This window comes from Chiloscyllium plagiosum, unplaced genomic scaffold, assembly GCF_037043375.1.
Source record: "Chiloscyllium plagiosum isolate Xiang-an unplaced genomic scaffold, Cpla_swu_hap1 HiC_scaffold_39, whole genome shotgun sequence".
Lineage (NCBI taxonomy): Eukaryota > Metazoa > Chordata > Chondrichthyes > Orectolobiformes > Hemiscylliidae > Chiloscyllium > Chiloscyllium plagiosum.
In genome coordinates, this window is record NW_028270177.1 from 78,203,816 (window position 1) to 78,231,527 (window position 27,712).

Sequence of the window (27,712 nt, forward strand, 5' to 3'; positions counted from 1 at the left end):
CCAGCAGAATATGCGACTCAAAAACAGGCTGCGCCAATCTTTCATATTCCAGACAATTTGCATTTTTCACCGTTTCTCTGAAAATGAATGTTAATGTGAAATTAGGTTCAACATTGAATCTGCTCGCAGTTTTCTGTTGTTGCGAAAATGAGGAAAATTGCGATACGAAACTTGGTTACTTTTCCCTAATTTCCTTAATTTCTGTCCTGATGAGAGAGGCTGGTGATTGGTCCTCTCGATCTGGTGGAGACATCAGCCCAATTGTTAACCTCATCTAATCGAGACTGTAATTGGTAATCTTCACTTTTCATGGTTCATTGTTAGTCAGTTCTGATTCATGTTACTTGAGCACTTTCCTGGAGTATTGGTGCACTAAGGCGCCAGTACGTTGAAAGCACCATTTGGAATTGCCTCGCTGCAATTTGGGTGAGCAGCTCATGACCCAGACGACTCGCTCTGCCTCACAGACAGCATTTATGAGTCCGTGTGTCTGAAAATAGGTTCTCTTTGTCAGTTCTGCTTCTGTTCATGAGTTGTCAGTTTTTGGTTTCGCTGGAGAGTTGCGCGGGCAACATGATTTGTGAGGTATTTTCTGCAGCCAAAATCTCCCACTGAGAAGTTGGGAATGTGTCAAGAAGAATGGTCATTGGCAGCCTAATACCAGAAAAAATGATTCGTTGCTGGTTTTAACCGAAGCAGCCTGAGGGAGTTATCTCAAATGGGAGAGTACTCGCTTTGCATGTGAGAGATTGCGGGGTGGCTAGCTGCGTTCTCCATCCCATTTTAGGGCGGCACCGTGGCTCAGTGGTTTGCACTGCTGCCTCACAGTTTGATTCCTGTGCGTAGTTTGCACATTCTCCCTGCGTCTGCGTGAGTTTCTTCCCACACTCAAAAGATGTGCGGAAAAGGTGAATTTGACATGCTAATTTGCCCATAATGATCGGTGCATTAGTTCGAGGGAAATTGGTCTGGGTGGGTTAGTCTTTGAAGAGTCGGTGTGGACTAGTTGTGCTGAAGTGCCTGTTTCCATACCGTAGGGAATCTAATCTAACCATCTTCCAGAAAACCAGCCCAACGCACTGACCAAGTGATGAGTGCCGATTCAAACTGGTGTTCGCCACTGCAGCATCTCCGAGGGGCTGAGCCCGTAAACAACCGCTGTATTTGTCAAATTTTCAAGTTTATTCTTTTTCAACTTTCTTGTCTGTATACAGATCAATATGCCTTTGAAATGTTGAGAGTATACCAGACTCCACCACTAAATCTGACAACTCATTCCAAACACGCAAGTCTTTCTGTGTGAAAAACACAATGTACTTCAGATCCCTTTTTAAATTTTACCACTCTCCCCTTAAAACAGTGTTCCCTTGTTTTGAACTTGCCTGTCTTGGGAAGAAATGTTCATTGACCAATTACTCTACCGCCTCCTTCAGATTGATATAAACCTCTGTGAGCCCATCCCTCAGCCCTCAAGCTCCAGGGAAAATTTTCACATCCTGTTCAGCTTTACGCTACAGTCCAAACACTGCATGCCTTGCAACATCCTCAAAAATCTTATCAAACTTACGCCAAGTTCGCCATTGAAAGTGTGTGTGGGTAAGTGCCTGAAGTGAGGCGATGCTGAAACACTAATCATGAAAAACGTGTTTGCGGGAGTTTGTGTGGCAGCGTGGCAGAGGTGTCGAAGGAACTGTCTTTAAACTATAACCTCGATCCAGTCATTGATTTGAATTCCCACCACGACCAGAACCACAGGTGAAGTCGGGAACTCTGTTTTTCATGAAAGACCAAAAAACATTGAGATGTCAGGATTTGTTCCCATATTCGGCTGTTTTTTCACAGGAACTTTCACTAACTAAGGCTGAGGGACTGCCCAAGCTCAACGAGTCAAAGCTGTGCGTGCATTTACTTGACTATTCGAACACAGGAACTCGGACTCATTTTTTGTGTGTTTCACAGTTACTCGGTGTAAATTTAAAACAGCCTCTGGTTATGTAGAAGAGTTCAAAGCTGGAGATTCTCCACTGAAAATGCACAGAAAAAGGCAATCTCTTATTGCTTTTGTTGTAAACTGATAACTTAGACTGTTTAAACTGACAGGATAACGCGGATCCATCCGTCCTCTTGGGCACCTTAAACCGCGTTAATATCCGCAAAGGTAAACTCACACGAAGAGGAATGGGCTTATTGTAGTGAATTGTTAAGGAGTGGTGTGTGAGTCAGAGTGAATAGTGGTCACTAAATACTGACACTGACATTGAACGTTGCAACACCACCTCCTCACTCACTTGCTGCCTCATGCCTCCCAGTCATCATTGCCTTTCACATTTTCCTCTCGTCCGTTCCACTTCTCAACTTATTCCCGACAGCTTGCAAGTGTTCCCTTAGAAACTGCAGCTTTAGGAAACGTATTACTGGGATAAAGCCATTGCTCAATGTGATGGGATGCACCGTCAATCCCTAATTACTCGAGTGATTGAGATTTTGAGTTACTCCGCATAACCCTGGATGTCCTCAGTAGCGGGGTACAGGTATGATGCCATGAGGCAAGGGTTCAGACGGAGTGACATTGAAGGAACAGCGAAATATTTTCAACTGGGAAACGCGAGAACCTTGGAGGGGTAATTGCTGTGATAGCTTTCGCTTGTATTTGCTGCCATTGTCCTTCCAGACAGATGATGATCGATCACTGAATTGTTCTGGCTGGATCCGTGTGTGTGTTCTGGGTGCAGCCAGGATTTAGTTTTCATTCGGATAATTCACAAGAAGAGAATTAAATCTACATCTCCTGACTGGGAATGAAGGCCTGTTCTGGGCAATGCAAAATCAGACTCGTCTGCAGGGATGTCCATTGACACTGCAGTAGCCTTTCGGACCTGTACAAACTCTAGTGCCTGCTCTTCACGCCATAATCGTCTTCGTCAGCAGTGTTTCTCTCTCCATGTTTCCAAGTCGGTTCATATTATCACCCTTGGTTTCAATGTGAAGAAAGCAATGCTGTGATAATCTGATGTTGTTCAGCAGATATACTGCAGCAAGTTAGGTAAAGACTGATGCAAACACGAGCTCGTTTTCAGCTGCGCTGATGTTTTGGCAGCAAGAAAGGCATCGTTCAACTCGCCTCATTCCGGGTGACGGGCTCGAAATGACCAGTGGTTTCTCGCTGAATTAGTTCAGGCTCTGGAATGTAAAATACTTCAAATATGAAAGTACAGCGAAAGGTAACGGTTCACAGAGTGGGGAATTCCAAGTGAAACAGTGACGGTGACTATGTTTGCTGATTTTTCACCTTGTGAATGCTGTTTCCCTGATGTGGACGTTTACATTCCCTATAGACAAACTGTCACAGCCAAACCTGGTCTTTGGATCAGTGACGGAATTGGTAATTGCCTGACGTCGAGTTAGGGGATTGTCGGTTCGCATTTAAAATCACGAGGATGTAGCGTGCTCGTCTATTCCTATTGTCTGTCAGGAAAGGAAGGGTTTGGGTTTTCGAATTTACAGTTTCTTTCGTCCACTTCAAATTCTACCTCAGATCAACGTCTCTCATTGTCTGTAGAACTGGCTTTGGTTTAACCAAAAGCTGCCTTTTGGCGGTTGAACTTGCATGTTGGAGCGGACAGCTGAAGTGAAGCACAAGGAGCTGGTCAAATCCTGAGAACTCTGCCACTCTCGGGGAATGTGTCTGTGCGTCTCTTTCTGTGGGAAACACGACGTGGGTAATAACACAGTGTGACTATGTCAAACTTCAATCCCATTGTTGTGTCATCTAAGATCAAAGCGACAACCTCACTGCCATTTGCACTGGAAACATCAGAAGACATAAGGTTATGGACCAAAGCTGGAAACTGGGAATAGAATAGATGAATGTCTTTGAACCAGACTGCACCATGGGCCAAATGGGATTTTCTGTTCTGCAAAACTTGAAGACAAGTAGAAAACAATCTGCAGTGAAACTGATCAGTAATTAAAGGGAAAAGCCATTTCATTGAGAATACGTGCAAGAGCGTCTGTCTTCATTCCGTGTAATGTCGTAGTTAGGATTTGGAACTCTAACCGCCATAGTATTGGTTCTATTCTCGAACAGGGAATGAATGTTTTATTGCGCAAATATATCGTGGTACCAGTATTTCTTACCACTGGTTCCTACCTGGTAATGCTTGGTTTTGTGCCAGGTTATCAAAAATCCAAAAGATGCAGGTTTTGGAAATCTGAACTAAAAAAGAGAATTGATGGAGAAACCCGCTACACCTGGCAACATCTGTGGAGAGAAGCACATTTTTTTAGATGGACAGGAAACAAGTTAGTTATAGATTTCTAGATTATACTGTTGGGAAAATGATAATTTTACCTGTCGAATTAGTATATTTATCAAAATCACTCTTGAGCTTACAAACGTCGAATTTACAATCTTAAAAGGACTTAATCAGCTGTCATGCTACTTTCATTTTCCTGAGCTGGTGGAAGGCTATGTTTTAATGGCTACATTTCCTTTTGCTTTCTGGTATTTAGTAGTCACGCTGAATGGAGAATTGTTTCTTTCAGTGTCTGCCTCAATATGTGTCTTTGTTTTCTTCTATATGTGTCTCTGTATTCTCCTGGGCCTTTTTCACATTCTTCGACTCTCTGGCTGTCCATATCCCTCATTTCCCATTTCTGCTCTTGAAACGCCTGACAGGCTTTCTGACTCCTGGCTGGCGTCGGTCGAAGTAGTCTCACATTCTCTGGATAATGCGCCTGTCACTTTGACCTGAGGCAAGGAGACATTTCTTCCTCAAAATCTAAAGACCCTTTCGATGTTAAAGTTGAATTCCTTATCCAACAGAAAAAGAAAGTAATTACATGTTAGTTGAAGAAGAACAAGGATGCATTTACTGTTGGTGTACAACCAATGAATGGTGACAGCAGAGAATGAGGGTGATCATGTCGTGGTGTCAGTGCCATTACCACAACATTCCCCGGGAATGCTGCAGTGTCTCCTGCCTCACCACTTAATTTCCAAAAAACTGGGAATGAAGGAATGAGAATAAGAGGATGAGAAGCAGAAGTGCTTGTGGAACTGCGGGAAGAATCTCCAGGTTAAAATAGTAGTTAAATAGAGCAACATACACTACTGGATTTAAACCTGGAAAATGAAGCTGGAACGCGAAATCAGAATATACAGCAATTCAAACAGGACACTCAGTGTCTCGATCAGCAACATAATATTTGCGAGAAATAACGAGCTTTCAATACAATGAGCAGGCATCAGTGTGATGGGAGGTGCTTTCACCAGCTAAGCCACGGCGTCACGTTAAAAGCCAGATTTCTCGTCCATATGTGCAATGCCTGAACCACTTGATCACAGGAATTGGAAAACGCGTTTTCTGTATTAGCGTTGCTCAGTATGAATGGCAATCAAACTCTGCTTGTGCAAAAGCAGACATTTCAATGCTGAACATGCCCCACTGAAAAGGCACAGAAAAAGATAGCATCCTCTTGCATTGGCATCCAACAGATATTTTCATCTGTTTAAACTGACAGAATAAAGAGGATGTGTTCATCTCCTCTCGCGTCCCATTAACCACGTGAATACACACGCAGGGATTTTCAAACCAAAATGAACAGGCTCATTGTTGTGAATTGACAGCAGTGGTGTGTGAGTCATTGCGAACAGTGAGCAACAAATGCTGAACCAATAGCACTGACACTGAGCTTTGCACCATCAGCTCCACACTCACATCTTGTGTCATGTCTCCTCGGCATCAATGCATTTGACTTTAGTTATTCTACCCTGCACCTCTCCTCAAGTTATTCCCAACCGCTTGCAGTGTCGAATTAGAACGTGCAATTATTAGAAATGCATTTCTTGGACACAGTTGTCTTTCAATGAGATAAGATTCACTGTCCATCCCTAATTATCCCAAAGATGTAGGGGACGAGTTACTTTTGTTAACTCCTCAAATTCTTAATATGGAGGTACTGACAAGAAACCGCTAGAGATGGAGTTCCTGGATTGCGGAAAGCAGACCGACCCCAAACTGCTAACGTAACTCACCCAGGGAAGAGCAGCCGGACCCCACTCTGTCAATGTAACTCAACCAGGGGACAGAAGTCTGACATCACACGATCAATGTAACTCAACGAGGTAATTATGGCCTGACCGCACTCTGTTAATGTAACTCAACCAGCGAATAGCAGACTGACCCAACACTTTATATGTAACTCACCCAGCAAATGGCAGACTGACACGACTCAGTCAGTATAATTTACCCAAGAAAGAGCAGACTGATGCCACTCTGTCAACGTAACTCACTCAGAGAAGTGCAGGCTGTACCCATTTTGTCTCTGTCGCTCATCCAGGAAAGAGCAGGCTGGTCTGATTCTGTCGATGAAACACAAGCAGGGATTCGAGCCTGACTCCACTCTGTCAAAGTAACTCACTCAGAGAAGAGAAGACTTATTCCATTCTGTCTACGTGAATCGAAGACAGTAATGAAACCACACTTGCTGTAGACAGAGAAGAGCAGACTGTCACGACTTTGAGAAAGTAACACGCCCATGGAGGAGCAGACTGACACCACTCTCTTAACGTAGCTCACCCAGGGAAGAACAGACTGAGTGTATCATTTGCGTATGTTGCTCTACAAGAGTCATTGTTCAAGTCCAGCATCAAGGTACACTGGAAGATACCCAAAAGTAGTCTCCCCCGATTGGTGTAAATACACGTTTCTCCCCTGCAATCCACTATCTGGAATGCTATGGTCGGTAGCGTGTCAGGCTTGGGGCTGTAGTTAGCCTGGAGTTCGGGTGGTAACACGAGATTTGCCCAAATTGCCCCCCACTATCAAGGTCAGGCTAGTCGCCTCCCATGGAAGCAGACAACTGGCATTTCTCGCCAGGCTCTCAGTAATTTGCTGGGCAGACTACCTTTGGGCTGTGTGCAAACATATCCAACAAGTGTCGCCAATGTCTGATCTCTCGTTTTGTCTTATGACCAAAGCACATGCTCTGTTCCCTTCACATCTAGCAATGGCCCTTCGCAGCTCCCAACCTACTGGCGTCGCAGTTACGCCATTTAACTCCAGCAGGCAAATTCCCCTCCTGCTTTAAATTCGCTCTCTCGCCACGGCCGTCTCCCTTCGGGTTCGGGTGTGTCATTAATGACCTTTGCCCGGCTTCGGGTTAGCTCAATGATCTGGTTTGATTGGTTGCCATGCCCCACTGCTCCTATCGTCTGTCGTACATTCTGCACTGCATCTCGGGGGGCGGGGGTGGGGCGACTGCACCACTATATTCACCTGTCTACAGATGTCGGAGAAGGATCTACCTATTCCACACCACGAGACTCCCTCATTGCTCTTCTGAGTCTTACTTTGCTCATAGAATATCTATTTCCCATGTCAGGTGCCCCTTTTGCCGTGGTGGTTACTACTGAGTGCCAGTCACCGGCGTGGCATGGATCCCTGCATAAATCGTAATTATCGAATTTATAGTCGTCGTTGTTGCTGAACGGCTATGGGTAGCATGTAAAGATCCACTTCGTCCTATCAGTTAAGATTACCGTCAGCTGCTGCATCCCAGACGCCCCTGCCCTGATGAATATTCCTATCAGGGCGCTTGCCAACAGTGTGAACTGGGGAACCCCACATTTGCTTAAGTCTTCTAATAAATACTTGCTCTAAATTGGTTTTGGTGTTGTGCGATGTCTCGTCAGTCCCAGCTGCAAGTTTGTAATGGCTGGCGTGTATCCACGTGGCTGTTTTGGCGATCTTAACAGCTATCTGTGCTGTAAGGCGTACTTGAAACGGTCCCAGCCACCTCTTTGCCTTCCTGTTTTCCCTCCTGACGTCTTTCGCCACTATTCATGCTCCAGGTTATAGATCATGCATCTTCCCTTCTGCTGATTGGGGTAGTACTGTCTTCACTTGATTCTGTATTTGGGACAGAAGTGTAGAGAGTTTCATGCAGTAACACAACATCTCATCCTCACAGTGGCCAGTTATTTGGCTTCCCTTACATCTCGGGACAATTCCTGTGTTTGGGGCCTACCAAACAAAATCTCAAACGGTCTAAGATTAATTCTCCCTCTCCTCCTAGATCTCATACACATTAGCACAATTGGAAGTGCCTTTGTCCATGCCATCCCTAGTTCCTCACAGCATTTTGTCAATTTATTTTTTAAGGTAGAATTTTCTCTTTCCGCTGCCCTACCGCTCGTTTGGTGATAGGCACAGTGTTATCTCATGTTTATTCCCAAATACTCACTAATCTGCTGTCGGGCATTATGGGCAAATGGTGTCCCACTGTCACTACTAAGCATAGAGTGTAGGTTTGCTCGCTGAGTTGTACGTTTGATATCCAGACGTTTCATTACCTGGCATATGGAGGTTAGTGGGCTAGTGTAGGTTAGGTGGGCTTGGATCGGCGCAACATCGAGTGCCAAAGGGCTTGTACTGCGCTGTATTTTTCTATGTTCTATGTCCTAGGTTACATCATCAGTGATGAACTCCAAGTGAAGAGAAGCTGTTGTCTCCTGCTTTCTAGTTATATGTTTGTCCAGGATGGGGTTCCTGGGGTTTGTGGTGATGCCATTTCCTGGTCGTTTTCTGAGGGGTTGATAGATGCTATCTATCTATATATATATATATATATATATATATATATATATATATATATATGTCTTTTTATGGCGTTGTGGTTGGAGTGCTAGGCCTCAAGGAATTCTCTGGCATGTCTTTCCTAACCTGTTCCAGGATAGATGTGTTGTCCCAGTCAAAATGGTGTTTAAATTTCATCCGTGTGAAGGGATACGAGGGAGAGAGAGTCGTATCGTTTTTGTGGCTAGCTGGTGTTCTGTATCCTGGTGGCTAACTTTCTTCCTGTTTGTCCTACGTAGTGTTTGCGTCAGTTCTTGCATGCCATTTTGTATAAGACGTTGGTTTTGTCCATGGGTTGTATTGGGTCTTTTAAATTTGTTAGTTTTGTTTGAGACTGTTGGTGGGATTCCGAGGGGTCTTAGTAGTCTGGCTGCCACTTCTGAGACTTCATTGATGTATGGAAAGGTCGATAGGGTTTCTGGCTGTGTTAGGTCTACTTGTCGTGGTTTGTTCCTGAGGAATCTGTGGACTGTATTTTTTAAGTATCCATTCTTCTTGAATGCGTTTTATAGGTGGTTCTCCTCTGTTTTACGAAGTTCGTCTGTGCTGAAATGTGTGGTGGTTCGTTGGAATAGTGTTCTGACACAGCTTCCTTTTTGCGTTTTGGGATGGCTGCTGGTGTAGTTAAGTGTTTGGTCAGTGTTCGTCGGTTTGCTGTATATGCAGACACACCAGAGAATTCCGAGAGGCCTCGCACTCCAATCACAACGCCATAAACAATCACATAGATCGATTTACCATCTGTCAACCCCTCAGAAAATGAATCGGAAATGACATCACCACAAACCCCAGGAACCCCATCCATGACAAACATACAAATAGAAAGCAGGAGTCAATATCTTCGCTTCTCTTGGAGGTCGCCACTGATGATGTTACCTAGCCAGGTAATGAAACGTGTGGATAACAAACGTACAGCTCAGCGAGCAAACTTACACCCTAAACCTCAACCGGAGCTATAAACGTTCACAAACCTTGGGGCTACTAAGCCTCTCAGGGATGCTCCATCTCGGAATTATCTCAGTTAGGAAAGCTTTGGTTATGGCACTGGCATTCTGTTTTGCCGTGGGGAACGCTTGCACCCATTTGGAAAACATATCAACTATTACCAGACAATACCTTTTTCCTTTGCAGGGTGTTAGTTCGGTAAAATGCAGTTGTAAATGTTCAAATTGCTTTTGGGGTTTCGGAAGTGCTACATGACTCATCTGTATTCCCCTCCCCACATTATTGTGGCACAGATAACACATCGTTCACAATATTTCTGGAAGTAATGAGTAAATCCCTCAGTGTACCACTGTGCTGAAATTCTGTCATATCTCCCCTCTGTGGACACATGTTCCTTACCGTGTGTCAGTTTGGCATAGAATGGAAATAATGGTCGTGGTAGAAAAGGTTGAACATTGGGGCCACACCGTACCCCTTACCTCAAACTGCACTCTGCTTTTTCCCACTCAAATGTGTCTTCAAGCCTGGACTTCGACTGTGTCTCCCGTACGTCTGCTGTTGGGGGAAGGATTTTTGTCATTCCCATGTCAAACGTCTGCTGGGCTGCTGTCCTTGCCGCTGACTCTGCCCTTGCATTTCCTTGAGAAACGGAATCGTTATTTTTCGTGTGGGCATCATATTTACACAAAGCGATTGATTTAGGCAATAGGAACGCTTCCAAGATGTCAGAAATCTGATCATGGTGTGTGATGGGCTTTCCGGTGAATGTCAAGAAGTCCCTGTATTTCCACAGGGTTCCAACATCATGTGCATCTCCGAATGCGTATCTGCTATCGGTTAAATATTTGTTGTGTTTCCCTTAGCCAATTTACATGCCTCAGTCAAGGCTATCAGCTTCGCTGCTTGCGCTGGCAGTTAAGAAGTGAGTGATCCCGCTTTGAATACCTCACGGGTAGTTACTACCCCATGCCCAATAAAATTCTGGCCTATCTCTTTGCTCCTGAATGCTGACCCATCCACAAAAAAAACGCCATATTTAGATTCTGAAGTGGTGAATTCTGCAAGTCTTGTCTAGGCAGCACATTTCGTTAATTACAGCGATACAATCATGTGGGTCTCCGTCTCCTTCTCTAGTGAGAGGATTAGCAGCATTAAGGTCGTCACATCGTTTTATTGCAATATTAGGCTTCTCCAATAACACAGTATTGTATCTGAGTCAACGCGCTGCCGACGTATGTGCTGTCTTTTGCTCGGAAAGCAGTAAGGATACTGCATGTGCGATCAGTTTGGTTAAGTCGCCATAGCCGATTATATCCATGGACACTGCAACAGCCTTTTCAGCTGCAACCACAGCTCGCAGACATTTACGCAATCCTGCCGCTACGAGGTCTAGCTTAGCCGAAAAATAAGCTGCAAGCCTGAATTTTCCTCCATGATCCTGCAACAACACAGATGTCATGCAGCCATGCTTCTCATCTACCGTTTGACAGAAGGTTTGTTTGGATTCGGAATCCCCAGTGTAGGTGTACTTTGAAACGTCTTTTTCAATTCAATTCGGCCGCTGGGATCCATTGCAACGGACCTTCGTTCTGCTACCCTTTTCCATTGGCCATTTCACTTCAGGGCGCCTCAAGATTTGTGTAATTTGGGATAAACGTTCTTCAGTAGGAGCGTATGCCCCAAAAGGATAGCAATTGTCTCTTCATGTGAGGCCTTGGAATTTGCTGAATTACTTGCACTAAAGAATGTATTTGCGAAATCCACGGCAGGGAACCATTTACTGTCCGGTCTAAATTGAACTAATACAGTATAGGGTTCGGGAACATTTGATGCGCGCGGGACAACACTGTTGTTGACTGCTTGTAGGTCTTGAACAAACCTGCTTTCCTCCGGTTCACTTGGAATTTTTGCCTTTTTGATCAGAAAAACGTGAGTTCTCACCGGTGAGTTTACATAGGGGATTATCTCTCTAGCCTTTGGGAAGGATTGAAAGACTGGAGTAACTATGTCCATGGCCTCGGGTTTTAACGGATATTGTGCCCTGCAAGGACGATACTCCGACTTCGTGGTTACTCGTATTGGTTCACCGCCTCGTATAAGCCCCAAATCATGTTTGCCTTTTACGAATAATTCAGTAGGGACCGTTATTAATCTTGGGTCTGAGAATTTATCTTAGGGAAACGCCAGGCCAGCCTTCTAGGCTCTTCAGGGCTCGCGGGGGTTACCTCGACTGTTCCATTGCCTGAGTTGGACAAATTAATTTCTTCCTATATGTCCGCACATCTGCATTGAACCACATACCCACATCGTCCCAAAACACCCAACATTTCGTTCTTTATGCCTTCAGTACCCGTGGCCCCAAATCCTGCCAACAGTCACAGGACACCTTCGCCAGTGACAAGCGAGGAGCGTAGCCTTCCACATCAAAAATATAGAGTTTACTTGCCGTCACAGGTACTTGACATAAGTTCACACTGACTGCACATCTGCCATCCCTTCAATAAAATTCGCACAATAACAATTGACCTGGTTTAACCAATCTCCTGAACCAATACTTCTCTTATGGTTCCTCAGGGCCATCGTGGTGTATGTGTGCTGTGCAGTGCAGCATATTCCCGCAAAGAAAATCGGTGTTATAGGATTAACATGGTTACCTGCTTCCAGGGCGAGTGAATTGCTCAATGAACTCATTGCTCTCTGGCTTAATCGCCACTCATAGACATACACCAGGGCTCGTGGGTTGTATTTTGCAGTTTACACTTGTGAATCTTCCCTTTGAATTATCTGCAAGCCCGTCGGAGTACTGAGCAAATACAACCCCAGTCTCACTATGAGATCCCGAGCCATCAAATGTAAAGGACAGAATTCCGCTAACAAGATTGAGAATTAGAATGTATACACATTACTGATTTCACACAATATGGGTGCGGTAAAACTCTTTCATATCACGACGCCTGATGCCTCCATTGAGTTCAGGAACATTCCACTCATCTTTATTGGCGTCACTTCTCTGAACTGTCTTGATTTGAGGAGTGAATGTGCTTGCCAGGTATCTACCAAAAAGGTAACTGGTGTACCTTCCACATATAACATAGAGGTAGGCATCGACATATACATATCATTTTTATATTGAACATATTGTCCACACTTCGCAATCTCATGTTCAATATAGAGTTGGGACACATCTCAGTGCCCGTTAGGTTAGTAGAAGAGATTAGCATAAGGGATTCTTCGTTGCCAAGTACAAAGGAAAGAGGGTTACCTGTACCTTGCGGCCTGCCCACCTCGACCTCAGTCGTCCCCTGTCAGTCACCATGCTGTCCAGCCTCCAGGACCGATTGAGGCTGTCTGTGCGGGCACTGTCTCGACCAGTGGTCATTGCTCCGCAAACAAAGCACCAGCCAGATCTATCTCTGCAAGCGCACTTCCGCGATCCCTTCCTCTTTTGCGAACTCCACCTGTGCCTCTCTCTTTTCCCGCAGTTCCTCACTCCAACGGCTGAACGATCATTTGAATCATAATGAGCTTAGGTTTATTTGATTGCTGTTCCATCTTTAATTTCCGGTTATGGTTCTCTTGAGCCAGCAATTTTTCAGCATGCATCACGTATTGTTCTATCTAATTCAGCTTTCCCGTGTCCCGGGTAATATACGGATATTGTTACCTATTTTGTTGTTTCGTACTTCATTCCATTGATGAAGCTGCTCCTCAGGTGTGCCTCATACGGTGTGATCTCTGCCGTCGTTATGTCCTTGGGTGGTATCAGTCCACAGTAAACGTTATCGACTTTCGTGAGGTGCTTAAGGTACTGGGACATTGTCTCGACTTCTTTAGGGATTCTTGCTTCAATTGATTGTGGGTACGATATGCTATTGGTGATTCAGCAGACCCTGAGGCGGCGACCATTGACTTGGAATCTTCGCGAAGTGGATCTCATAGAGGGGCTGTAGCTCTTCGAGGGCACCCATTAAGGTCAGGATCTGAGCCAGTCTTAAGACACTGTACAGCTTTATTAAGTTGTTTTCCGTGTGTGTGTGTGCATGTGCGCTGGTGTTTGTACCTGTACTTGATGTATCTTTTATTCGAGATTTTCTTTCCCTGAAATCAGGCTCAGCCTTCATCATTTTATAAGCACTCCAATTCACAGGTTCTATTTTACCCTTCCGTTTCTCCTTCTCTCTCTCCTCCAACGGTGACCTCAACATTTGCAACTGCATGTTACTAAAATTTCCTTCCTCCAGAAAAACATATTCCTTGATTTACATTTTTAACTGCTTTACAGAAACTGGGCCATAATTATTTAGCATATATTGTATTTTTTCTTGACCATTCCGAGTTGTCTGTCGACCCTCTTTTTGTTCGCTCTTGCTGGAGCCGATTTTCATGGATATTGGAAAAGTGTTCATCTCTCTCTGTCTGTCTCTCTGTCTGTATATCTGTCTATCTCTCTCTCTCTCTCGCACGATACCAAAATCTTCTCTTTGCCAATATAACTTGCTTTTACCTCTGGAGTTCTCCTCTCATTGGGCGCTACCGCCTCATTGCCTTGGTTTTCACAAAACAAGAACCCACGTAACCGGTACAGCTTTGGCGACTCCAACGCTGCCCATGGTGGCTCCAAGTCTCAAACCACCGTTAATCTTGCTGTCCCTTAAACTCTCTAGAGACGGCAATCCTTTCCCTTGAATTTTACTCGAATACCGCGCGAGAGTTCACTGGCGCCTCTTCCTGGTTCATTTATTCTCTTCAAACGAGTCTCTATGTCGGATTACTTTAGCCACAACTCTTACCCCGACCCGATTCGATTCAGAACGCGACTCTGGGGCGATCCACTTATCCCCAGTCCTCTCACGCAAAGGGGCCAATTCAGCACTCGAGATGAAGTGAAAGACCTTCAAGGCAGTGGCGCGTACACCTTCTGGGAATCTTCAAAATCTTACCCAGTCGCAGGGTCCCAGGCTAGCCCCCTAGTTTACTGCCGTGGAATTTCAATCGACTCGACGCAAATGCTCCCAAGAGCAAAGAAAAAGTTTATTTTTGAAATTTGCAGAGTGGACCCGACACATTTGCAAGACGCCTCATACAAAGGACGCCTGACGGTTTTCACATATTCCCTTTATACTATATATCGCCTTGCTTTATCACACCTCAAGCCAGGAACCTGGATCAGTCGAGTTCCTTTCCACACATGGAGTTGCTTTTTCTAATTAATTGACTGCTGATATAATAGATTATTGGCCTTGAGAGTCAGCTGTAAATTAGTTTGAACTTTACATTTTCTCTGTCTTTTTGCAAAGTTAGGACTATAGTTCTTTGTTCCAACCATGGTTTCACAGATTTCCCAATAAATGATAATTTTCCATTCCAGGGGTTCAGGCTGACAGTGACTCAATAAGTGTGATGGAGTGAGGATGATAGTGACACAATGAGGGTGAGGTGTCAGCGTGATAGTGACGCAGACTGTGTGAGTGGATCAGGCCGATAGTTGCGCAGTGAGGGGGGTCAGAGTGATAGTGATGCAGTAAGTCTGAGGGATCAGACCGATAGTGACGCAGTAAGTGTGAGGTGGTCAGGCGATAGTGAAGCACTTCGTGTGAGGGGTCAGTGTGACAGTGACGCAGTAAGAGTGAGTGGTCAGGCTGATAGTGACGCAGTAATTGGAAGGAGATCAGGCTGATAGTGATGCAGTAAGCGTTACTGTGTCAGGCTGATCCTGACGCATAAAATGGGAGGGGACAGGGTGATAGTGATGCAGTAAGTGAGATGGGGTCAGGCAGAGACTGACGCAGTGAGGGTGAGACAGTCAGGGTGATAGTGAGGGAGTAAGTGTGTGCGTTCAGGCTGGTAGTGACACAGTAAGTTGAGAGCGTCAGGCTAATAGTGGCCAATAAAAGTGAGGTGTTAGTGGAATAGTGACATAGTAAGTGTGAGGTGTCAGTCTGATAGTGAAGCAGAAAGTGTGTGGGGGTCAGGCTAATAGAGATGCAGCAAGTGTGATGGGGTCAGGCAGATAGTGTCACAGTATGTGTGAGGCGTCAGGCTGATAGTGATGCAGTAAGTGTCCGTGAGTCAGAGTGATCCTAATGCAGGAAGTGAGAGGGGACAGGATGATAGTGACGCAGTGAGTGTGAGGGGGTCAGCGTAATGGTAACGGAATAAGTGTGAGTGTTCAGGCTGATAATGATGCAGTAGGTTGAGGACGTCAGGCTAATACTGGCCAGTAAATGTTAAGTGACAGGGTGATAGTGATGAAGGAAATGTGAGGAGTCAGACTGATGGACACGGTGAAATTGTGAGGGGTCAGGCTGATAGTGATGCTGGACGTGTGCGAGTGTCAGGCTGATAGTGACGCAGTAAGTGTGTTGGGAGCAGAGTGACAGGAACGCAATAAGTGTGAGCGGCTCTGGATGATAGTGACATGTCAGTATGAGGGGGAGGATGGTAGTGATGCAGTGAGTGTGAGATGTCAGGATGGCAGTGAAGCAGACTGTGTGAATGTGTCATTTGTGATGGTGACAGGGTGACAGTGACGCAGATGCTTTCAGGGGGTCAGGTTGTAGTGATGAAGTAATTGTGAGGGGTCAGGGTGGTAGTGACGCAGTGAGTGTGAAATGTCAGTGTGATAGTGACGCAGAACATTTGAGGGGCCAGGCTTATAGTGACGCAGTATGGGCAAGGGGTCAGGGTAACAATGATGTAGATGCTCTCACAGGGCCAGGTTGTAGTAAAGCTGTAAGTGTGAGTGTCTCAGGCTGATAGTGATGAAGTAAATGCGTTGTGGTAAGGTGGATAGGGATGCAGTAAGAGTGCAGGGGTAGTGCTAAAGTGACGCAGTAAATGTGAGTGTTGAAGCTGATAGTGACGCATTAGTTTGAGGGGATCAGGCTGATCTTGACGCAGTAAGTGTGACGTTGTCAGCATGATAGTTACGCTGTAAGTGTATGGGGGCACAATGATCTTGACGCAGTAAGATTGGGGAGTCAGGGTGATAGTGACGCAGTAAGCATGAGTGGGTAAGTCTGATTGTGACGCAGTATATGTGAGGGAGTCAGCCTTGTAGTGGCGCAGTATGTGTGAGATGGTCAGGCTGATATTGATGCAGTTAGTGTGTTGGGGTCAAAGTGTTAGTGACGCAATAGGTGTAAGTGGCTCAGCATAATACTGACACAGTGGTTGTGAGATACCAGTGTGATAGTGACGCAGTAAGTGTAAGGGGTCAGGATGACAGTGACACTAAGTGTAAGGCCCTCAGTGTGATAGTGCCGCAGCAAGTGTGGGGTGTCAGGGTGTAAATGACGTCGTAAGTGAGAGAGGGGCATTGCGATAGTGAAGCAGTAAGTGTGAGGTTGTCAGGCTGATAGTGACACAGTCAATGTGACGGAGCAGTGTTTTAGCGACAAGATAAGAGTGAGGCGTCAGTCTGATAATGACACAATAAATGTGATGGAGTCCGGCTGATAGTGACACAGAACGTGTGAGGGGTCAGACTGATAGTGACACAATAAGTGTAAGGATTCAGGGTGATAGTAACATGGGAAGTGTGAGGGCGTGATTGAAAGTGACGCAATAAGTGTGTGGCGGTTAGGCTCATGGTGACGCAGTAAAACTAAGGCCGGCAAGGTGAAAATGGCAAAGATTGTGTGAGTTGGTCAGTGTGATAGTGACGCAGTAAACGTGAGGATGTCAGGGTGAGAGTGACGCATGAAATGAGAGAGGATTAGAGTGAGAGCGACGCAGTAAGTATAAAGGGGTCAGGCTGATAGTGACACAGTCAGTGTGAGGGGGAGAGTTTTAGTTAAACAATCAGTGCGAGGCGTCAGACTGAAACTGATACAAAAAGTATGAGTGGGTCAGGGTGATAGTGACACAGTACGTCTGAGGGGTCAGGCTGATAGTGACACAGTCAGTGTGATGGGGCAGAGTTTTAGTAACATGATAAGTGTGAGGCTTCAGTCTGATACTGACACAAAAAGTGTGATGGAGGCAGGCTGATAGTGACGCAGTAGGTTTTAGGAGTGAAGGTGATATTAACATAGGAAGTGCGAGGGCGTCACTGATAGTGACGCAATATTTGTGTGGCTGTCAGGTTGATAGTGACGCAGTAAAAATGAGGATGTCACGGTGAAACTGGTGGAGTAAGTGTGAGGATGGCAGATGGACAGTGATGCAGTAAGTGCGAGGGGTTCACGCTGATATTGAGGCATGCAAGTGTGAGGGGCCAGGTTGATAGTGACGCTGTGTGCCGGCGGGTCTGGCTGATAACGACGCAGAAAATGTGAGTGTCTCAGTGTGACAGTGACGCATTACGTGTGAGGGGGTCAGGGTGATAATGGCAGAGAAAGTGTGAGGTGGTCAGGTTGATAGTGATGCTGTAATTGTGAGCTTGGTCAGCGTGATAATGAGGGGCTCAGGCTGATAGCGACACAGCAATTGTGAGGGGATCAGGGTAGTAGTGACGCAAAACGTGTGTGCGGGTCAGGCTAATAGTGATGCTGTACGTGTGAGGTGTCAGGCCGATAGTGACGCAGTAAAGGTGAGAGCATTGGTGTGCTAGTGACGCAGTAAGTGTGAGCCGCTCAGGATGATAGTGACGCCATAAGTGTGAGGTTTCAGGTAGACACCAATGCGGTAAGTGTGACGTGTTCAAGGTGACAGTGACACAGACACTTTGAAGGTGTCAGATTGAGAGTGACATAGGAAATGTGAGGGGACAGTTTGATAGTGACACAGTAAGTGTAAGGGGTCAGGCTGATAATGATATACTAATTGTGATGGAGTCAGGATAATAGTGGTGCAGTGAGTATGAGTTGTCAGGGTGATAGTGATATACACGGTGTGAGTGGGAGAGAGTTATAGTGATGCATCAAGTATGAGGACGTCAGAGTGATAGTGTGCAGGGTGTGGTTGAAGGTGACGCATGAAGAGTGAAAGGTTCAGGGTGATCCGGACGCACTAAGTTTTGGGGGGTCAAGGTGATGGTGATGCTGTAAGTATGAGTGGGTCAGTCTGATAGTGACATAGTACATTTGAAGGGATCAGGCTGGTAGTGATGCAGTAAGCGTGAGGGGGTCAGGCTGATATTGATGCACTAAGTGAGAGAGTGTCAAGGTGATGGTGACGCATCAAGTCTGAGCAGGTGAGAGAGAGAGTGACGCCGTTAGTGAGTGGGGTTTCGCTGATAGGGATGCAGTAGGTGCGCATGTGTCAGGGTGTGAGTGATGCAGGAAGTATGAGGGTGCCAGAGGGATAGTGACGCATTAAGTATGAGGCGGTCAGAGTGATTGTGACGCAGTAATTCTGAGGGAATCAGAGAGATACCAACGCAGAAAGCATGAGGGGGTCAGGCTGTTAGTGACGCTGTCAGTGTGAGTGCCTCAGCCTAATAATGATGAAATAAATTTGAGAGAGTAATGCTGATTGTAAGGTGATAAGTGTGAGTGAGTCAGGCAGGTAGTGACGCTGTAAGTGTGAGTGTTGAAGCTCATAGTGAAGCAGTAGTTGTGAGGTGGTCAGTGTGATTGTGACGCAGTAAATGTGAGAGGGTCAAGGTGATAGTGAAATAGTAAGTTTGAGGAGGCAGTGTTGCAGTGACACGGTAAGTGTGAGCCGTCAGTCTGATACTTACATAATAAGTGTGATGGATTCAGGCTGATAGTGACACAGTAAGTGTAAGGAGTCAGGGTGATAGTAACATAGGAAGTGTAAGGGCATGACCGATAGTGACAAAGTAAGTGCTTGGCAGTCAGTCTGATAGTGACGCAGTCAAAATGAGCGTCTCGAAGTGAAAGTGGCGCAGTAAATGTGAGGGCGCCAGATGGATAGTGATGCAGTAAGTTTGAGGGGTTCACGCTGATATTAAGGTGGTAAGTGTGAGGGGTCAGGTCTATAGTGATGCAGTAAGTGTCGGCTGGTCAGGCCGATAGTGATGCATTCAAAGACCAAATATCCAAGGCTCACTGTAGTGCTGAATAGTGAGACTTCTCAAGGCTAAGACAAAAATCAATAGTTTTCATCCTGGTCATAAATCACAATGCTTCATTTTAATATTGTCCTCTCCTGATTCTAGATTCACCAATGAGGGAACAAAATATAATTGCACCACCTTGTTTATCTCTTCAAATATTTTGCAACTCTCAATGAGATTACCTCTCTTGTTTTGAAACTGTTAAGAAAAGGCGGGATTTGCCCAATTTCAATTCAAAGGACTAACGTTCATCCATGATATCAAGGCTAATCACCATTCGTGGTATTCCTCATATGGCATTAGTATCTTTCCTAAATTGAGGATTATAATTCCTCATACTGTAGTCCAAGTGTGGTCGAACTGAGCCACCATACATTGGAAATAATGCTTCGTTCTCGTGCCCTGAAATCCTTCTGCAGCTCTCACAACAGACTTCTACAACTGCTACTAGACTTCAATGACTTATTAAAAACTTCTCCAAGATGCATTTCTAAAAATCTGTACATAAGACTTTCTACTTCATACCTTCGACAAATAATCTCCACACATTTCCTTCCTGACAAGTATGATAAAGTCAAATCATTGCTATTTATTAGATCATGAGGGACATGGATAGGTTGACTCGTCACGGTGTTTTCCGGCAGGTGAGGAAGTCAAAATTTAGAAAACATCGGTTTTAAATTAGTGGGTAAGGATTTAAAAGGGATGTCAGGGGCAACTTTTTCAGACGTGTCCAAAATGAGATGCCAGAGAAATTGGTGGAGTCTGATGCAACTGTAACATTGAATGGCATCTGGATGGATATATGAGTAACAAGGTTTAGAGGGATGTGAGCCAAATGTTGGCAAATGGGACCTATTAACTTAGGATATCTGTCACCATGGTCAAGTTGGAAAGAAGGGCCACTTTCCGTGTTGTATTGTTCAACGACTTGATGACTCGAGAACAACCGCAAAAACTTTGCAAATAATTCCGTCAAGACGATTTCAAGTTCCAAATCTTCGGTTAATCTTCCTCTCTTGTGCTCACAAGTTCATTACCTGATGTCAGAACTTACAGATAAGTTGCTGGATCCATTTCTGTAAATTGGTTCTGCATTCTTTCTAATTTCGATTTTTTTTTACTAATGTAGCTAGTGTTTATGGACTTAGCATCAATTTTTCTAATACCATATTTCGATGAATATTAAAACACAATAGCATATCTAATTTGGCACCAGATGATGAGCAATTGAGTCAAAATCGATCGGACGCAGTGAGACAATGATCCTCTCTTCGTGGTGTACATCCGTGATTCTATAATTCGACGAAGAATCATTCCCACAACTTCAGCTGTGTCAGAATCTAGTTTGCGGTGAAAGCCTGTCAATCTGCTAAGGTAACGTTCGTCTGGGTCTCTGCAAAGGATTTGGCGAAATTTTGGGTCTTGACAATTTGTTCTTCCAACAAATGAATTCAGTTGTTTTACTGTGAAAATTGCCATCCTTGCTGCAGCTGTGATGGCCGAGAGGTTAAGGCGTTGGATTTGAAATCCAATGGGGTTTTCCTGCACAGCTACGAATCCTGTTCACAGCGTTGAATCTTTTAAAAGTCATTAATTCCTTTGCAGGATTTGGATTTCGTGGAGCTTGAGCTTTGCATTCAATCGAAAGTAAATTTTCAACTGTGAAGAATCCGAAGTAATTTCAAGACTGACCCAGTCATCTAATTGAATAAATTATATGTCGAGACACAAAAAGCCACCAACTTCCAACACGAATCAGTTTCAACACATTTGTCGAACTGTCGTGAAATTTGGATGTTCGGGGTGTGGAATTCAGCAAAACAAGAAGCAATGCAATACACTTAGCTGCAGGTGATGAATTTTTTTTTAGGATCAGTTGAAAGTCAAGCTGAGAAAGTTCACCTAATTTACAGCTGACTCTCAAGGCCAATAATCTATTATATCAGCAGTCAACGAATTAGAAAAAAGCAACTCCATGTGTGGAAAGGAACTCGACTGATCCAGGTTCCTGGCCTGCGATGTGAAAAGGCAAGGCGATATCAGCGGAGTAGAATTTTCTGGAAATATTAGAAATGGAATGTTAACGGTCTTCTGCTGTCCACATTCGTAAGAAACTGTGCATTAAGAACTGAAATTGAAAATTAACGATGAAAATCAGACTTAGCCCTCTGCTTGTGGTGTAGCATTGTTCAGAACAATAGGTTGTTGTTGAGGCTAAAATTGACCAAAATAATCGATGGGGAACTTATCCACGGGCTTCGTTGGAGCAGTTGGTGTCGAGAGCTCAGCTTGAAGAACCAAATGCCAATTATTCATCCTGGCTGTCTGAATTGCTTAGTTAAACATACTCCCAGTTTAATGAAAAAACCTTTGCTGTCAGAGTTAGATGTTTCCATGTCAGCATGTTCCGATATGCGAAGACACTCCATGGAGTAGATGTGACTTAAATTTTGACTCTAACGTCAGAGATGTTGGCACATTTCTGCACCAAAACAGCACTACCATTGGTATCAAATCAAACTGAACAAAGGACTAGTCACTTAGACATTTCCTGTCTGCAGACTCTGCCAATGGACCGTTCAGGCCCGATGTAGGAATAGGGCGTGGTGACATCTGTTCGCAAGTGGATCACTTCATTCTTGCTCACGATCCATAAACCGTAATTCATTTTGAACTTCTTCGCCATCAGCATGATAAGTGTTACATAATACACAGGTTTGCTTCTCGAAAGAAAGAGCGAAATCTTATCCAATGCAGACGCAAATTCAAGTTGTCCCTGGTGGACCAGAAGACATATGTCGCGAAACAAAGTGAATACAGAAAACAATCAATATTTTCTGGGAGTCAAAAAGATGTACTGGAAGAACAGAAACATATATTTGGAACTAAAGTCACATACCACTTCCACAGACTAAATGTTCTTGAACCGTTATCTTAAGTTGACCTTCATGTCCACCATTGCTGCAAAAATTATCTTAACAACTGAGAACTTTGTGTTCTTTGATATTCTCTCCTTCATGTTTCTCTTGATTTTGAAACTAAAACCGAGCAATAGTAATGCACCCTATTTCACTTGCAAAGATCAGAAGAAGATCAATTTATAAGAGAACAGAAATAAAGCTACGTCTGTCTTGCGAGAGAAAACACAGTTACCATTTCGACTCCAAAAAGTCTTCTTCAGAAGTCTGCGCAATGAACTCGAAATAGTAGACCGAAAATGAAAAAAAGAAGCCAAAATACCGCGAATACACCACCCGCAAGTGCATCAAGTCCTACTTGAATATGCCGGATTACTAGCATCAACATCAGTGGAGAATGGAACAAAACTCATTCTGCAGTTGTTTGACGTAGTTTGTAAAGTCAGAAATATGATTCGGTAAAAAGCGCGATGAAAGCGGGATATAGGAACTCTGAAAAAAGCAAGTGCGTGCTTTGCTTTGAAGAAAGTTGGCAGTGATGAAAATGGAAATTAACTACAGTAAGGGGGCTTAATTAATACTCAGCATCGTTGCAACACACAGGGTCGCAATTCTTTTTGCTAGGTTTCTGTTCTACCATTTTATAATCACGACTGCTGTCGGGTTTGGTATCCATTCCAAGCTTCGGTGACAGCCTGATGGAAGTTTGCACATTTGCCCAATTTCTTTGTGGTTGCTCTGGTTTGCTGCCACATTCTAAACATTTGCAGGTTATTTGGAATCGCCATTAAACGCACACGGTGACAGAGGCAGTGATGTCTCTGTAATAGGAGTGTCTGGATAGGACGTACTTCAGAGGATTTTTGTGAACTTAAATAGACAGTGTAGGGTTAATCTGCTGTTTCCTGGGTGAGCTACATGGCCAGAGATGGGTCAGCGTCTTCTTCCCTGAGGGAGATACGTTGACAGAGTTGGGTTAGTTGCTCTTACTTGTGTCAGTCACGCAGATACAGTAGGGTCAGTCTGCCCTTCCCTGGGCGAATTTCTTTCACAGAGTGGTAACAGTCTGCTCTTCCCTGCTGAGTGAAATAGAAAGAGCGGGGTCAGTATTCGCCTCCCTCGATAATTTATGTTGACAGTCTGGCTTCCGTCTGGTCCTCCCTGGCGAGTTACATTGGTAGAGTGGGTTTAGTGTTCGTTCATTGGGTGAGTGCCATAGACAGAATGGGATCAGTCTGCTCTTCCCTGAGGGAATTATATTTATAGAGTGGGGTCAGACTGCTCTTCAGATAATGACTTTTATTGACAGTGTGGGATCAGTCTGCTGAGTTACACTGAGAGTGTGGGGTCAGTCTGCCCTTCCCTGGATGAGTAACACTGACTGAGTGGCGTCAGTTTGCTCTTCCCTGGGTGAGTTACATTGACAAGGTGGCGTCAGGAGTGGCGTCTTTGAGGAGTTGACAAAAGTAACTCGTCCCCTACATCTTTGAGATAATTAGGGATGGGCAGTGAATCTTATCTCATTGTCCCAGAAATGCATTTCTAATAATTGCATTTACTAATTCGACTGCAAGCGGTCGGGAATAATTTGAGGACAGGTGCAGGATAGAATAATTAAAGTCAAATGCACTGATGCCGAGGAGACATGACACAAGATGTGAGTGTGGAGCTGATGGTGCAAGGCTCAGTGTCAGTGCTATTTATTCCTCACTGTTCGCAATGACTCACACACCACTGCTGTCAATCACAACAATGAGCCTGTTCATCTTGGTTTGAAAATCCCTGCGTGTGTATTAACGTGGTTAATGAGACGCGAGAGGAGATGAACACATCCTCTTTATTCTGTCAGTTTAAACAGATGAAAATATCTGTTGGATGCCAATGCAAGAGGATACTGTCTTTTTCTGTGCCTTTTCAGTGGGGCATGCTCAGCATTGAAATGTCTGTTTTTGCACAAGCAGAGTTTGATTGCCATTCATACTGAGCAACGCTAATACAGAAAACGCGTTTTCGAATTCCTGTGGTCAAGTGGTTCAGACATTGCACATATGGACGACAAATCTGGCTTTTAACGTGGCGCTGTGGCTTAGCTGGTGAAAGCATCTCCCATCACACTGGTGCCTGCTCATTGTATTGAAAGCTCGTTATTTCTCACAAGTATTGTGTTGCTGATCGAGAAACTCAGTGTCCTGTTTGAATTGATTTATATTCTGATTTCGAGTTCCGTCTTCATTCTCCAGATTTAAGTCCAGTAGTGTATGTTGCTCTTTTTACTACTATTTTAACTTGGAGATTCTTCCCGCAGTTCCACAAACCCTTCTGCTTCTCATCCTCTTATTCTCATTCCTTCATTCCCAGATTTGTGGAAATTAAGTGGTGAGGCAGGAGACACTGCAGCATTCCCGGGGAATGTTGTGGTAATGGCACTGACACCACGACATGATCACCCTCATTCTCTGCTGTCACCATTCATTGGTTGGACACTAACAGTAAATGCATCCTTCAGCTATCATGTAATTATTTTCTTTTTCTGTTGGATAAGGAATTCAACTTTAACTTCGAAAGAGTCTTTAGATTTTGAGGAAGAAATGTCTCCTTGCCTCAGGTCGAAGTGACAGACGCATTATCCAGAGAATGTGAGACTACTTCGACCGACTCCAACCAGGAGTCAGAAAGCCTCTCAGCAGTTCGAATCTCAAACTGTCTCTGAATGTCAGGCTTTTCAAGAGCAGAAATGGGAAATGAGGGATATGGACAGCCAGAGACTCGGAGAATGTGAAAAAGACCCAGGAGGATACAGAGACAAATATAGAAAGAACAAAGACACATTTTGAGGCAGACACTAAAAGAAACAATTCTCCATTCGGCGTGACTGCTAACTAACAGAAAGCAAAAGGAAATGTAGCCATTAAAACATAGCCTTCCACCAGCTCAGGAAAATGAAAGTAGCATGACAGCTGATTAAGTCCTTTTAAATTGCAAATTCGACGTTTGTAAGCTCAAGAGTGATTTTGATAAATATCCTGATTCGACAGGTAAGATTATCATTTTCCCAACAGTATAATCTAGAAATCTATAACTAACCTGTTTCATGTCCATCTAAAAAAAACTCTGTTTCACTCCACAGACGTTGCCAGGTGTAATGGGTTTCTCTATCAATTCTCGTTTTTAGTTCAGCTTTCCAAAACCTGCATTTTTTTGATTTTTGATAACCTGGCACAAAACCAAGCATTACCAGATTCGGACCAGTGGTCAGAAATACTGCTACCACGATATATTTGGAAATAAAACGTTCATTCCCTGTCCAAAAATAGAACTAATGCCATGGCAGTTCTAGTTCCAAATCCTACCTACGTCATTACACTGAATGAAGACAGACGCTCTTGCACTTATTCTCAATGGCTTTTCCCTTTCATTTCTGATCAGTTTCACTGCAGATTGTTTTCTACTCGTCTTCAAGTTTTGCAGAATGGGAAAGCCCATTTGGCCCATGGTGCAGTCTGGTTTAAAGACATTCGTCTATTCCATTCCCAGTTTCTAGCTTTGGTCCATAACCTTCTGTGCTCTGATGTTTCCAGTGCAAATGGCAGTGAGGTTCTCACTTTGATCTTAGATGACACAACAATGAGTTTGAAGTTTGACATAGTCACACTGTGTTATTACTCACGTCGTGTCTCCCACAGAAAGAGACACACAGACACATTCCCCGAGAGTGGCAGAGTTCTCAGAATTTGACCAGCTCCTTGTGCTTCACTTCAGCTGTCCGCTCCAACATGCAAGCTCAACCGCCAAAAGGCAGCTTTTGGTTAAACCAAAGCCAGTTTTACAGACAATGAGAGACGTTGATCTGAGCTAGAATTTGAAGTGGGCTAAAGAAACTGTAAATTCGAAATCCCAAACCCTTCCGTTCCTAACAGACAACAGGAATGGACTAGCACGCTGCATCATCATGATTTTAAATGCGAACCGATAATCCCCTAACTCGATGTCAGGCGTGTTACCAATTCTGTCACTGACCCAAAGACCATGTTTGGCTGTGACAGTTTGTCTCTAGGTAATGTAAACGTCCACATCAGGGAAACAGCATTCACAAGGTGAAAAATCAGCAAACATAATCACCGTAACTGTTTCACTTGGAATTCCCCACTCTGTGAACCATTTCATTTCACTGTACTTTCATATTTGAAGTTTTTTACATTCCAGAGCCTGAACTAATTCAGCGAGAAACCACTGGTCATTTCGAGCCCGTCATCTGAAATGAGGCGAGTTGAACGATGCCTTTCTTGCTGCCAAAACATCAGCACAGCTCAAAACGAGCTCGTGTTTGCATCAGTCTTTACTTAACTTGCTGCAGTATATCTGCTGAACAACATCAGATTATCACAGCGTTGACTTCTTCACATTGAAACCAAGGGTGATAATATGAACCGACTTGGAAACTTGGAGAGAGATACACTGCTGACGAAGACGATTATGACGTGAAGAGCAGGCACTAGAGTTTGTACAGGTCCCAGAGGCTACTGCAGTATCAATGGACATCCCTGCATACGAGTCTGATTTTGCATTGCCCAGAACAGGCTTTCATTCCCAGTCAGGAGATGTAGATTTAATTCTCTTCTTGTGAATTATCCGAATGAAAACTAAATCCTGGCTGCACCCAGAACACACACACGGATCCTGCCAGAACAATTCAGAGATCGATCAGCATCTGTCTAGAAGGACAATGGCACCAAATACAAGCGAAAGCTATCACAGCAATTACCGCTCCAAGGTTCTCGCGTTTCTCAGTTGAAAATATTTCGCTGTTCCTTCAATGTCACGACGTCTAAACCCTTGCCTCATGGCATCATGCCTGTACCCCGCTACTGAGGACATCCAGGGTTATGCGGAGAAACTCAAAATCTCAATCTCTCGAGTAATTAGGGATTGACGGTGCATCCCATCACATTGAGCAATGACTTTATCCCAGTAATACTTTTCCTAAAGCTGCAGTTTCTAAGGGAAAACTTGCAAGCTGTCGGGAATAAGTTGAGAAGTGGAACGGACGAGAGGAAAATGTGAAAGGCAATGATGACTGGGAGGCATGAGACAGCAAGTGAGTGAGGAGCTGGTGTTGCAACGTTCAATGTCAGTGTCAGTATTTAGTGACCACTATTCACTCTGACTCACACACCACTCCTTAACAATTCACCACAATGAGCCCATTTCTCTTAGTGTGAGTTTACCTTTGCGGATATTAATGC

At 44.4% G+C, this 27,712-nt stretch overlaps 1 non-coding gene across 1 annotated transcript; it reads left to right on the forward strand.

The window, feature by feature from the left end:
• The first annotated feature begins 21,040 nt into the window (after positions 1-21,040).
• trnas-uga (transfer RNA serine (anticodon UGA)) lies at positions 21,041-21,122 on the forward strand. The gene has a single exon. It is a non-coding gene; the product is annotated as a tRNA-Ser (tRNA).
• Positions 21,123-27,712: the final 6,590 nt, after the last annotated feature.